Below are 14,911 nucleotides of genomic sequence, written 5' to 3'. Positions count from 1 at the left end.
ACACCTTTCTTAATGCCTCCTTAAAACATGTATGGCATGGTGTCAGGTGATTAAAAAAACGGCCTACGTGTACCCTTTCCCTGATTGAAGCTCGTTCAAGTTCAGGTTTTTTGCAAAAAAAAGTGAATGCTATTACAAAATTTGGAATGGCGTGCTGCTTCTTGGCTCAGGCATTATAATACAAAGACTCACTTCTAGCCTGAACAACCAGTACCATGAATGTAAAAATGTAAAGCAACTTCACTAGGCCACTAGGCCAGAGGTGGTGTCCTAGCGGTTAAGGAAGCGGTCCCGTGATCAGAAGGTTCGAATCCCGCTCCGCCAAGGTGGCGGAGGAGCCACTGTCATGGCTGCCCACTGCTCACTAAAGGTGAAGTGATGATGAAGTGATTGTCATTGTGGTACACTACAGCACAGCACACAGTGACACAAAAAAGTGTGTCCCCTGCTTTTAACCCATCATCGTTGGTGAGAAGTGGGCAGCCATGACAGGTGTGGGGACGGTGCTTTTGCTCAGTGGCACCTTGGCAGATTAAAACAGACAACCTTCTGATTGCAGGGCTGCTTCCTTAACCGCTACGACAGCCCCAAAATTTTGGTGGGACAGTTGCAGACCTGCTCAGGGACACAGTGGTAGTAAATTGGATTAGAACTTGTGATTCTGTGGACATCTGGCTTGTCTATTGGATCACAAACGTGATCAGCAAACATGTTTTACAACTGAAAAGTTAAACACGGAAGAAACACGGTTCTATGGCGGGAAATGCACAGGTGAGAAAGAACAGAAGACAGAGGCATTTGGAAATTTTATGGGGGTCCTGTTGACATGTGGGGGATCAGGACAGTGGTGCTGTGGCAGGGGTGGCCTAAAGGCTAAGAAAATAGACTCGTAACCAAAGGGTTGCAGGTTCAAACCACCATCGAGGTCCCCTAGAGCAAGGTACTGTCCCAACACACTGCTCCCTGTCAGGCATCACTACTGGGTAAAATGCAGGACATATTTCATTGTGTGCTGTTCTGTGTATCATAATGACAAAAACAATCACTTTCACTTTTTAATGTAAAATTGGTGGCAGCTGGTGAGCCCAGTGACACCTAGGCATCACACACATGAATTTGTATGAATTAGAATTGTATTGTACAGACCGGGGTTTAGGTGCATTAGTGTTATAACATTGGACATTTGACATTACGTCAATATGGCATCTATAATTATGTAATATTTTATGCTCAATTAATTCCAAAAATAAAAAAAAAGCTAATTCAAAAAGTATATTAACTGATGGCTATTACAGCACAGCTACGTTATTAGTCTGCAGATTTACATTGGGGTGTAAAGGCCATGTTTAAAATGCACTCGTAATTAGAACATTTTGGCATTTCACAGCATCTGAAAAGAAATTGAATGCACATTTCAGAATCAATATGGCACTGGATGTTATCGTTGCGTCCGCGTTCCCACTTTCATTAATAACGGGACGGAGACTGAGAATCCCCTGGGGGCTGGCAAAAATACCTCTGCTCCTGTAAATCATTTGTGTGGTATTAGATAATGACTCCTGAAGTCCAACAGCACGGCCGGTGATGAAAATTCTGACCTTCTCTTCACATTTGACTCTCCCCACTGTAGCGCTCATTAGTGGCCCATCTAATCTCGTTAGGGAAAGCTGGGCTTAGATGGCGCGGTGACAAAACAAAGGGCTCTCGGCTGAGCTGAGCAGGAACAGGTGCGACGCCCAGTGTTCTTACAGGCCTCTAGAGGAGGTGCTGGTGCAGTGTGCGTTTTAATCACGTCATCTGAGGCTCTGCTTGAAAGGGCATTTTAATGATCAGAGATTGTGTCCATTTTAACACCAGCTGCTCATTGCAATTAAAATATTCTAAAATTCTGATTCGGATCTGCATGGCTGTCAGACAGAATACAGAAAAGTACATGCAAATGTGAACGTCCTGCAGCTAGACTCTGCTACCTTTTAACCTCTTAACAACTCAGAAATTCGCACAGACAGTTAAGTACAGGTTGTTAATACAGTACATTGAATGGGTGTCTGTACAGTGCCACATAGAATAGTTTCACTTAGCAAAAAATGTTTACATTTTTATAATTATTCCTTTAATAATAATACAATTCTCAATAGAAAAAAAAGTGCATGCATCTTTTGTGAAATGTGCCATTTTAATGTGTGTGTATGCATGTGTGTGTTTTCACCCATTAAAGGATTGGTTCCTTGTCTGGGAGTTATGCCTGTTTTGGCCCACTGGTCTGGATAAGCAAGCATCAAAAATGGATGGATTATTAAAACAAGGAATAAACCATGGGCTGATAAACCATGAAAAAGGGGCAGCAGAACGAGACACACAAGAACTCAAACTTCCCCGCTCAGTCTAATCTTCTCATTAAATGAAAATGATAATTAAGCTCCCTTAAAGTCCTACAGGTCGCCAATCTGCATGAATGGACTTCATTTAAACCCCTCTTTTCCCAAGGTGGTAGGACCAATCAAGGTCATTATATTTAGCCCCACATGCAGTATATTACACACTAAATGCTTTGCTACCTCTTCTTCCTCCACCTGTATCTTTTAACCTGCACAACACTGAAACATCACCTATTGCAGTCACAGTTGCTCATTTTCGTGCCCCCTGTAAATCAGATTCCTATGGCCTAACTACCATAATGGGTGCATCTTGAAATTCTGCACTGCTGTTATTTATGCTCCCACCACCCCCACACACCACGCTGAGACTCCTAATCTAGCAATTCATCTCAACGCGCTTAAGACCATTTTCCGCGGTCATATATATATTTACAATCGCCGCTTATTTCAATAATCACTTGCATGTCAGAACACATTATGGCCCTCTATCACGATAATAACCCATTGTCATTGCTGCTGGAAATCAAATATTAAACAATAGATCAATGTTTAACAATTTATAATGGACCAAATGAGAACGTCGTCGGTAGCGTTATTGTTGGCCTTTGGCTAAATTGTAATAATTTAACATTTCAAATCAGGCAAAAGCTGTTATCATTATTGCTTTTTGAAAAATAGGGAATAACTGTAACCTAGATGTGGCTTAATGGATGCCTGTGTTTACAAGATGCTGTTCCTTCTGCCTCTCTTCAGTGCTGCATACCTAGGGCTGAACTGAATCTGGCCTCTAGACTCATTATGCTAAAAACAGGTCTAAGTTTAATTTAGAAAACTCTGAGAGATTACATTGCAATTCTGCGCGTGTGCTTACATGCAACCCCCTGGGTAGAATAATGTGCTAGTAGCATAAAACATGCAGTTAGGGTTGTGTATCCATTATTTTTTTTTTACATTATTGTTATTTCTTCTACGAATTTTTTTCCCCCAAAAAGCCAATGTAAATTGCCAGGATTATCTGAACTTGATCCGGTTGGCTGTTGGAAAATGTTTTTTATCTGGTGGTCCATAGTGACAAGTGGCATGACATTCTTTTGACATTGTTCCATATTTAGCATTCCAACTGTAGCTATCTATTTTGTAATAGAAAAAACATTTGAATAACGGGAAGTGAACATCAGAAAACAAGTGTAAAAGCAGAATTCATTTTAGTTACCATGACACACACACAAAAACTGCTTTTGGACAAATGGAGGAACAAAGTACCACGAGGAAACCAACACAAACACAGGGAGAGCATGCAAGTTCTGCACACGCCCATTTCCTCCAAAAAAGTCATAGCCAGAGTCAATAAAAAAACTGGTACACTAGGCACCTGGATTTTATTTGAAGGAAGGGGAAGTTCGCCTATCGCCATCTTCCTTGACAAATTCTTACTGAGTGGGACTGCAAGAAGTGCCAGGGTTTTTTGTCGTAAAATTTGGATATTTGATGTGTTCACATCTTAGGGCGCTATCACACATAGTATCTTTGCTTTGGTCGGAATCAGTCGGTCAGTTTGTAATACTGTATCAGTTTGGTTTCCTTTCAGACAGGAAAAAATACAGAAAGTAGATCTTCTGTTCTGGACTGTGGACTTGAAAGTTGTGGTGTACTAATAATTAAAAGGCTGCTGGTTCGATTCCTGAGCCGGCAAGGTGTCACTGAGGTACCACTGAGCAAAGCAACGTCCCCACACACTGCTCCTCGGGCACCTTTCACCTTTCAGGTGTGCACCATGTGCTTTGCTTCCCAATGACATACACTTCACTTTCTTTTTAAGAAATTGCATGTATGTAAGTCATCAGACCAATTGTATGGATACAAAATAACTACATTGAAATTTACCAATAATTCACTGTTCTGAAATTCAGTTTGGTTGTGTTTTGGTAATTGTACTCACCAGGATTGGCATCAGATCAACACCACCCCTTTTTGGGGTCTCGGTGTGGTTGTTTTAGTGCACACCCGAGTGCCATCACTGTGTTCATACTGGCCCAAACAAACCGTATCAAGGAGGGAAGCAAATTTGAGTTACATTCAAACTGACTATAGGCCGTAGGTGTGAAAATGGCCCAAGGACGTGGCAATGTTTAATCAGAGCAGCATCCTGCGTTCAACTAAAGCAGCCTTGCCTGAAGCTGAGCGCCATTCTGCTGGGAAGTGCAGGTGAGCCTGATTAGCTCTCGGTGGATGTGAGGTCAAGGGAAGGTGGCTCGGATTACCCTGAAGGGAAGGAAGAACAAAAGCCCGTTGTTTGTGGCTAATGGGAACGGTCGCTGGTTAATGAGGGGAAATTAGACAGATGTCAGATGTCTCAATTTCCCTCAAAAATCAGCGTGACACCTGCCCTTGTCTTGATTGGTGGAATTTGTTCACCTTAATCTGAACAAGGGGTGGGGCACTGTGCCTTCGCTCCACACGGGAACTGGATAAAACCACTCTTTTGGCTGTAATCCATTTGGAAAGCAGTAAGAAATTCCAGCATAAGTTTTGACTTTTTTGAAATGAGGAAGGGGCTTTGTGAACCTGGTGACTTATTGGAATTGCTTATTGTTTGAAAGACAGGAGGAGCTTTTCTCCAGTTTTTTTATTTGGAGTTTTTACAACATCAATAAAAGAAAAATGAGAGCGCAGTGACCTGGTATAACTTTTCTATTTATAAACCATTGCATTAATTTAATTACACATCCAGTGTTAACAGTGTTCACATTGATTATTAGGTTTATATAGATATTTACAAACTGGATGCCTTAATTTGGCTAGATGTGATGTGCAATTAAAATTTTATATAACAGCAATTTAAAATGTAAATAAATAAGAAAGGGTCCATTTAACATTCTGCAGCTCTTGAGAGATTCTTGGAAAGACAGACATGATTTATTTATCACTCTCTAAACACTCAGTGCCTCAGGAAATTTCAGTACAAAGTAAACTCATAAATACCACTGCTGCTTTTGTGGGGCATGCTCTTTTTGTTACTTATATACTGCAATTTTCTCATTAAGAAATGTTATTTAATTAGTAATTTTCTGCATGGGATTCATATCTGCCCTGGACTAAATGTGACTAGCCAAAATATACAGTCAGATATACAGGGATGTATTTATTATTGTTCAAATCAACAGTTTATCATTAACAATTGACTAAACACTAAAATGTGTAATTGGGAAATGGAACCAACACACCAATAATGAACAAGAGAAGAACATAGAAGAACAAGAGAAGAACATAGAAGACCAGAACAATCCAGGACTGGACTCTGAACCACTTCACCAGAAACGGTGCTTTAACTTGGTGGATCCCCAGGCAATATGACCTTTATTACCAGTCTTTACATGGTCCTCACTACATCTGATCTCACCACGCTGCTATGACGGCCAGGTGGCTGCAAGTACAAGGTGTCTGCAACTGTGCTTGTAAACCTGTGCCAGCGATCTGTTCCACTCCATTTCCACAATGGCCAAGGTACAGAAAGAAAGCTTATGGACACCATTAAATCAGCTTTTGATCATTCTCCAGCCTTTCACATTTTAACTGCTTGATACCTAGACTTCCATCTCATATCCCTATAAATTTCCCAGATTTGATCAAACAATGAAATTTAATCAGTGCTCAGTGGCCTTCGGTCTACTGCCCATAAAAATATAGCCATAAAGTTCAAATCTATGAATATTAATGCTGCATAAGGATTAATATTTAATATAATGCCCACCTTAATAATGCCCTATTGTACATGTCCCCATATCATGCAAATTACATACAGTAGTGCATTACAGGATATACACACACGTGAATATATACATACAGTGGGTACAGAAAGATTTTCACTCTTTGTTTTATTGAAGCCATTTGCTAAAATCATTTCAGGTTTTTTCCTCATTAGTGTACACACAGCACAACAGAAAATCTGAATTATTGACATTTGGACAGCCATTTTTAGGTCTCTCCAGGTAAGCTCAATTGGGGTTAAGTCATGGCTTATGAAACTACTCCTTCGTTATTTTACATGTCTGCTTAGGGTCATTGTCTTGTTGGAAGGTAAACCTTCAGCCCAGTCTGTAGAAGGATTTAGTCCAGGATATTCCTGTACATAGCCACATTCATCTTTCCCTCCATTACAACCAGTTGTCCTGTCCCTGCAGCTGCAAAACATCCCCACATCATGATGCTGACACCACCATGCTTCACTGTTGGGACTGTATTGGACAGGTCATGAGCAGTGCCTGGTTTTCTCCACACATACCGCTTGAATTAAGGCCAAAAAAATTCAATCTTGGTCTCATCAGACCAAAGAATCTTATTTCTCACCATCTTGGAGTCCTTCAGGTGTTTTTTTTTTTAGCAAACTATATGCAGGCTTTCATTTGTCTTGCACTGAGGAGAGGCTTCCATCAGGCCACTCTGACATAAAGCCCCCGACTGGTGGAGGGCTGCAGTGATTGTTGACTTTGTACAACTTCTGCAACAGAATTTTTTTCTAACCTTGGCCAGATCTGTGCTTTGCCACAATTGTGTCTCTGAGCTGCTCTTCAGGCAGTTCCTCTGACCTCATGATTCTCATTTGCTCTGACATGTATTATGAGCTGTAAGGTCCTATATAGACAGGAGTAATAAAACACAGTTGATCATTTACATTTAAGGCATTTGGCAGATGCCAAGAACCATTGTAGAACCATTTTAGAACCATCTCAAGGATGATCAGAAGAAATGGACAGCACCTGAGTTAAATATATGAGTGTCACAGCAAAGGGTCTGAATACTTATGACCACAAAATATACACAAAGAAAACTTTTCCATGTTTCCAAAACTACATGTATAAGCAGAGAGAGAGAGAGAGAGAGAGAGAGAGAGATATTATTTTCACTGTTTCTTAAACATCCATCATCCGCTTGCATGAATAATAATGCAGCTAGCAACCCTTTAAATGTCTTTGGTGGCTGTCTAAGTTGTTAACTGATTCTCCTTCAGCCACTGATGAATATCATCCCAATGTTCTATCAAAGTGCCACTGTAGGTGAAATCAGCTGGGACGTTCATATTTGTCCCTCTTAAAGCATCTTCAAAGCTGCAGAATCGGACATGTGCAATGTGCCAGTGGAGTAAATGTTAATGAAATCTAGTGCCCTTGTTAGGCTGTGAAAGTAAATACAGAGCCATCTGTTATATTACATACTGTAAATTCTTGGGCAATACCCTCTTTGAAGAGCCTAGTGGAGACTCTGCAACATTCTGACACCTTTAAACATGTGTCGACCATAAAAAAGTGCTCAGGAGTCTTTGAAGTGGGGTAAAACCGAATCACGACTTACACCTGACCATAAAGCGGTGTTTTCCCTGTAGCTCCTTTTGGGTGCAGATAGTTCTGGCTTGTTGCACAACCTGCATCGATTCTGGCAAGGGGGTAGAAATACTGTAGTTTATGTCCTGATTTAATTCAATTCAGACCTAATTACAGGGTGATATACACCTGGCACTCGCATCCACTGCCACATTCCCGTATTTTTAATGCCTTGGCCTGCGCATCAAAGGCAGGATCTGATGCTATTTGGCATTGGGCTATCTTGGCTGCAGCATAAATGAGATTTGAATGTGGTACATAAAAAAAAGTCTTGTGCTTGATCTCAGCATAACAGGATATTCAGTCTATTTTCAATGTCAGGGTAATGCTAGACGCTATTTCCGTTCTGAACGCCTTTAGATTATTTTTTTCTTGCGCTCTTGCGGCCTACAGGTGTGACAATAAATAATAATTTTGCCCAATATGTGGTCCACGGGGCAACAATCAAATGCAAAAAAAAAATCTATATCAGCATCTCAGTGGGACAGGTTCTAAATGCACTTTGCAGATCGCCCCTGCCTCATGTGAACCAGTTTAACGTGTCTTTGATGACAGTCAAATAGCCCTGTGATTTGCCAAGATTACAGGCAAAACCTGATGCGTTTCCTCGCCAGCATTATTACGGACCAAATTGGGTTCAGATATTGCAAGTCAGCAGACCAGATGCTGAACGCAATAAAACACTTTCATTATTCTTAATGGTGGAAGCAAAGCAGACAAGTAAAACGGCAATCAAAAATCCATACACATGGCCCACATGTTCTTTTTATTCTCATTGTTTACCAATTTCCTACTCACGGCCCATTCTATGACCAATTTATTGTGAGCTGTAAATACCTCTGACTGTAAGCCGCCATGCCTTTGAGGTGTGGTTGCGGGTTACAGAAGCCAGATGCAGTTGTCAGTGTCTTTTAATGAGCAGCTGAGAGGTTCCCTCGGTGAGTAATGGTGCCCTACGCGAGAACGTAGATCATAAAATGTCTGCTGCTTTTTAATCAGTCTTTAAAGCAAGACATGAAAATATTGTAACTAGCTTTGCAACTTGCATAAAAAAGATGGAAATGTTTAGTGATGAAAATGGTCACGTCATGGTACACAGGTACTGAAATAGCTCCGGTTTTAGCACATAGCTGACTTACATTTTTGAACTTCCAAATGCAATAATTCTGTTAACCAGTGACAGTGTGACATAATCCAGATGCGTCTTGGTTGTTAATAAATGCCATTTGAGTATTTTGACACAATGCACATTATGATGTATTGCGCTCTGCCCGGTATGTAGTTATGCAGTTGGCTTATTTGAATGCAGGCCTCCTGATGCTTTTTATATTGGAGACATTGATTTGCTGCGACATAAAGCCAAACAACTACAGTTTATATGATAAGCACACACACAAAAAAACATAGAACCTCATGTATTGTGGAAAGACTTCAAAATGATGCTGTTGATGCCTTACCCACAGATCAATATCAAAGATTTTTACTGCTTAATAGTGCTAGCTTCGGATACTCTAGAGCTACCTCTTAAAATGTATGTGTTTTATCAAGACACAAAAGAAACTACGATCACCTAGAGAAATGACAAAAAGCAGCAATGAGCATTTATCACTCCTGCTGCCCTCTGCTACCAAGTCAGGGGCCATGCGGCAGGACATACATCAGGCCGCGGCATGGACACCGGGGATCAAATTACCCCTCTCGCCATAAGGCCTGTTGATAACCTGGGTGTCAGCGAGGATCCAATCACAACTTCAATCGTGCCAGTCTAAAACGGTCCACTTGATTAGTTCTCCAATAAAACCCATTTGCTGCCCATGTGCCCGTTTCAAGCAGTTTGTTTCTTGTTGTTTGGCAAGAGGTCTGTTGCTGGGCTGGGGTGTGAGAGACCCAAAATACACGGTCCCTATCGTTTACACATTTAACCACCGCCAACGATGGTAAAAAGATTAAATAGACCCCTAAGAATGTTTTTCCAATAATTCCAGAAAGGTAGGCCACTGTGTAGATCGGCAGTGTAGCAGTCCCCTTGCTGCATGACTGCATAGCTCATCTTTCCTTTCTTTACCAGAATTCCTTCTGAAGAGTCTGGCCTCCAGTTTTAAAGTGAAGTGATTGTCACATGTGATACACAGCAGCACAGCGCATGGTGCACACAGTGAAATTTGTCCTCTGCATGTAACCCATCAACCTGAGTGAGCAGTGGGCAGCCATGACAGGCGCCCGGGGAGCAGTGTGTGGGGGCGGTGCTTTGCTCAGTGGCACCTCAGTGGTACCTTGGCAGATCGGGATTCGAACCAGCAACCTTCTGATTACGGGGCTGCTTCCTTAACCGCTAGGCCTACGCTGCCCCCTGTTTATGTATGTATTCATTTATTTTAGATTTGTTGTGAAAGCCATCACTCTCATTCTCATCTTTCAGATATCTAAATGAGCACCTGGGCTTCTTTTTGGAGTGCTGCTGAATGCACAGTTAGTGGATTTGTTGGTCGTGTGCAGGTAGGGTTGGAGAGCTCTGTGGTTAAGGCGGGGGTTTGAGGTGTTTCAGTGTATGCAGGCCCCTTCTGAGAGTCGAGATTTAAGCAGAAATGTTGAGGTACAGAGTACAAGTGACACATGGGGAGGTATTCAAATTCAAATTTGATTCCTTTTCGTTCAGACCTTTAAAAGTATGTCATGCAGGAGGGGTGTCACATGGTGAGGTGTCGCTTGGTGTCAGAAGTCTGAATTCATGGAAGGTGAAGCAAACACTGAAAAATATAGAAACATTTAAATTGTTGACACTTTTCTTCATCAATATATTTAATCACAAACATTTTTAAATGAAGTGTGCTTCCTTATTTGACAGTAGACCCTTAAGGTCAAAAGGTCCTTGTGCCAAAGTGCTGATAATTCAAAAGTGAAGTGATTGTCATTGTCATTGTGATACACTGCAGCACAGCACATGGTGCACACAGCGAAATGTATCCTTTGCATTTAATCCAGCGCCTTGGCTAGCAGTGGGCAGCCATGACAGGCGCCCTGGGAGCAGTGATTGGGGATAGTATGTTGCTCAGTGGCACCATGGCGGTTACGGGACCGTTTTGGCAGTTCTAGTGAACAGCTCCGAACCCTCCACTGCTAATAATGAACTAATGAATGGTGCATAGGGCTCTGTCCAGCCGGTGTCAGTTTAGATTGAGGGACTTTCCAAAAATCTTCTTGTCTTCTCCAACATCTCAGCGTCACAGTCAGGAAAAGGGTTAAAGGTCACTAATCTTCAGCCCCTAAACATCAAGTGATTAATCACCCGTCTTGACAGTCGGTAGCCTGTTTGTATTCTGTTCCGTCTATCCTGTCAGTATTTCAGAATTCCGTCACAGCTTGATAATGCGACTTGGTTCTTAACTGTAAATGGGGAGAAAACAGCATGTATGGCTGTTTTTCCGCAAAATTACCTCATTTACAGCATTGACATTATTGAACTCGTTGAAGGGGGAAAGGATTCTTGTGACCTTGACCTGAGAACAAGTGAGAAGATCAATAAAGTCAGAGTTCAGCGCCCCCTTCTCACAAAGGTTGATTGCAGAATGAAATCCATTAAAAGTTTCCAAAGTAGAAAAGTCAAATATTATTTACTCCAACTGCAGGAGGCGACAGAGTGAAAAAGCCCACAGGCTCAGCGAAGAGGGTCACCGGAGTAACGCAATCGGAAGTGGCTCCCAGGACACATTCCTTGGCACGTGGGCACATTTTGCTGATCCTTGCTAAGGAAATGCTTATCTAAAAACAAATGTTAAAGATAAAATAAAATAAAATAAAATACTGTTTGAGGACAAGGCTGAAAAACTTTGCAGTTTGCTTGTTGGAGGAAGCACTCACTAGAAGATGTAGTCATAGTAGATGTAGTAGATGTAAAAATGTAGTCATTTCCAACACAATGTGTCATAAGATGAATATCATTTTGTTCCCACAATTCAGATCGAGTTTTTTATATTTCTAATGTGTATTTGGCATATTAACTGTGGGTTTTTTATGCAAAAGCTTTACATTTTACCACTTCGATCGAGTGTCCTGTATGGACCGAGACGTGACTGCACCCATCACCCCTAACGCTCCTCAGTCGAGACCCCCATCCTTCTGTTTACCCAGATTATGCTGCAGTCGAGCTCTTTGTGGTGCTTGTGGTTGCTTAGCCATGTTTGCCGAGTGTCGTCTTTATTTCTTTTCCTTTTGCCTTTTCTTTCGGCCGGGTTAGAGATTTTCAGTTAGCTGCGTCTTTTAATTGATGTTCCCTGTGACCTTCAGTCTGGCTTCTCCTTCTAAAGGTTTTAGGTTCATCTGATTTAGAACGAGACAAATGCAAAGAAGGCCTTGACAGGCTTTGTTTGTCGACTGATAAATAGCTGTAAAGGCAGAAGGCAAGGGAAAAGAAAGGTGCTATCTTTTAGGTGCTCTCATTTATAAAGCTCTCCCGGCTGCTGTTGGCTCTGATATGTCCAATTCTGATTGGACGCTTTTATTTCCTGGCATGGGTTCATTAAGACAATGTTTTTGGTAACAGTACCTAAAGCAGCAAAGCTCTTCGAACATAATGTAATGATTATTTATTGCCCAACGTAATGTGATGCATGTGAACCGAGGAACCGTGTGGATTGTTGTGTCGCTTTTTTTTTTTTTTTCAGAGAACCCATCAACAGCAAGTAATGACAGTTTGGCCGAGGAGACTTTGGAAGATGGAATTCATTTGGCGGCTCACGTTGAGTCCGTTGACTTATGAAATGTTCCCGTCAGCAACACTCCAGTTCTACAGTAACTTTTCACAAGGTGCTTTGAACATCCCACAGCTTTTCACACTACTGACGCAATTTCCAGAAGACCGTCCAAATGAGCTAATGCAAGTGACATAACGTTTTAACTCTTTTTCTCACTGTGATCATTCTCACTGTGAGTGGTTGAGGGGTGGTGGTGTACTAGGCTTAGTACTAAATTTGAACACTTTGCACTTGTTAAGAATTCATGAGATGTTAAACTGTATCGGAGCAGAACGAGTATATTTCACTTTGACAGGACAGGTGTGCAGCCTGACCTACTCCAGTGTGACGTTACGGGCCTCGCCCTGGCCGGTACGGCTGCTAACTAGATGCTGACATATTGTGACAGTCCGGGGTGGAAGCCGATAATTCTGAGGAGGGAGGCTGTGGGTATCTGCTTCCTGCAGGTTCCAAAGTGAATGGCCAGGCAGGCCTTTTCTTGCCAATGATTGATGTCCTGGCTCCTCAGTCTAACCAGAAGGTCAGTCCTGAACAGAGGGGGCTTTAATCAACATGCGCTGGCTCACCTAAAATGACCCAACCACAACAATCCTCCTTTTTTTCTTCTGCTCTCTGAACGTATTGACCATCAAGGACTTGAATTTCCTTGCGTGAATTTTACATTTTACAGAAATGCTTATATCTGAATACTTATGCCTAGCATACATACGTTTGTTTTCATAATTTAAATAAGTATCGGCATCTTCTCCTACAGATGTTGGCCTATGGCAATATAACCACAAAATGTTATGGCTAAATAAGTTTATATTTGTGTGCAGTGGATGATCTTGAGATATCTGTGTGAGACACTTAGACTTAACACCAGAGAGATTTAATGCACAAATAGCTTTGGTTTATTCTGAGATAAATCATTTGTGCTTGAAATTCATTCTGGACAAAACTCTCATGAGCAAAAGTAAATTTAAAAAAATATTGTGCTCAGCATCATGCTATTGTTTTTTGGCCGTGCACATCCCTAAAACAAACCAATGATAGAAACCTGCATAGCAAAAATATTTTGTATGGCAGGTAAGAAGCCTCTCAGGATGGCCCCCACCCTCCCCCCTCCTGTCCCCTTTTGTCCCCTACTCTCTCTGCCTGTCTGTCAGTTTAGTGTTCCATCAAGCAGAATTCAATACTGGCTTGAAGTTGCACATAGTTATTACATCAAAGCAGCAGCATGGAGTATTACAGCCATCCAGGCGCAAGGAAGCCAAGCATCATGCTGTACATCCAGGAGACGGCAGCAGGGAAGTGGGGTCAGGACCCTGCAGTGCAGTCTGGATAATAAAAGGGGGATTTGTGCTCAAAATAAAAGGAAAAACAGACGAGGCTGCATCTGAGCGTCTTACAGCTTCAATAGTGATAATAGGAAAACACCACAATATACCCCAAAATATATCGAAATATTCAACAACACTACAAAATAAATTCAATGTTTAAAATGGTTTATTTATGTATTTATTTAAAAATACATCAATTTACTAATAAGGGCCATAAGTATTTTAGATACTTTAGATATTTAGATATTTTAGATATCGTGATCCTGACGATAGCCAACATAGTTATTTGTACAGAAATGTAAAATTTTTTCCTTTTTCTACCAAAACCTGAATTTTTGGAAGTAATAATTTGGATGTTGCCCTAGTTTCTGGAGGGTCCTATGGGGTTTGGGATGACTTCTATTTACAACCCGAGCAGCTCTTTCTAGCAGTCAGTCACTGTGGTAATCCCTGGGTTCCTTATTAATTAGACGGGCCACATTGAATAGGAAAAAATTAAAAGGCATGCCTCAGGGCTAATGTCACAAAAAAAAAAAGAAAAATTGAGATTAGTTGTCTTAAAATAATTAATGGTTTGGATGCACCATTATAAAGCAGTGGTGCAATTTTTTTTTGCTCAAAAGCAAAGAAAAATGACCTTCCTATACAACACCAAATACACTTGTGTACATGTTGTTTCTGCTTTGCTCTAAGTACAATTGCACTTCAAATCTGATTCTGTCATTTCAGTTTTATTAAGTTCACTGTTTAGCATAAAAACTTTGTGGTTTGTGGGTAGGTTCGCTGCAATACCACAGAGGAGCTGGAGCCCTGGACTTTATTGATCTTTAAGTAAACTTTCGGCTGAGTGATTGTATGTATACAGCCAGAGTGTCTCCTCATCCTTCACCGCTGTCTGCTCCTGAAAGTAAAACATCTATCTCACTCAATCCCACCTCGGTCCATGTTGGCATGCTGCTCATTAAAAATACACATACTGTACAGCACCAAGACGACCTGTCAGCGTCCCTGATCTTCAGCACTTCGGATAGCTAAACGGGTTCTTCACGTGATGGTTGAGGGTCCTGGAACACATGCTTAAG

The sequence above is a fragment of the Denticeps clupeoides genome, chromosome 1 (genome assembly GCF_900700375.1).
Source record: "Denticeps clupeoides chromosome 1, fDenClu1.1, whole genome shotgun sequence".
NCBI lineage: Eukaryota > Metazoa > Chordata > Actinopteri > Clupeiformes > Denticipitidae > Denticeps > Denticeps clupeoides.
This window is presented reverse-complemented; position numbering follows the sequence as displayed.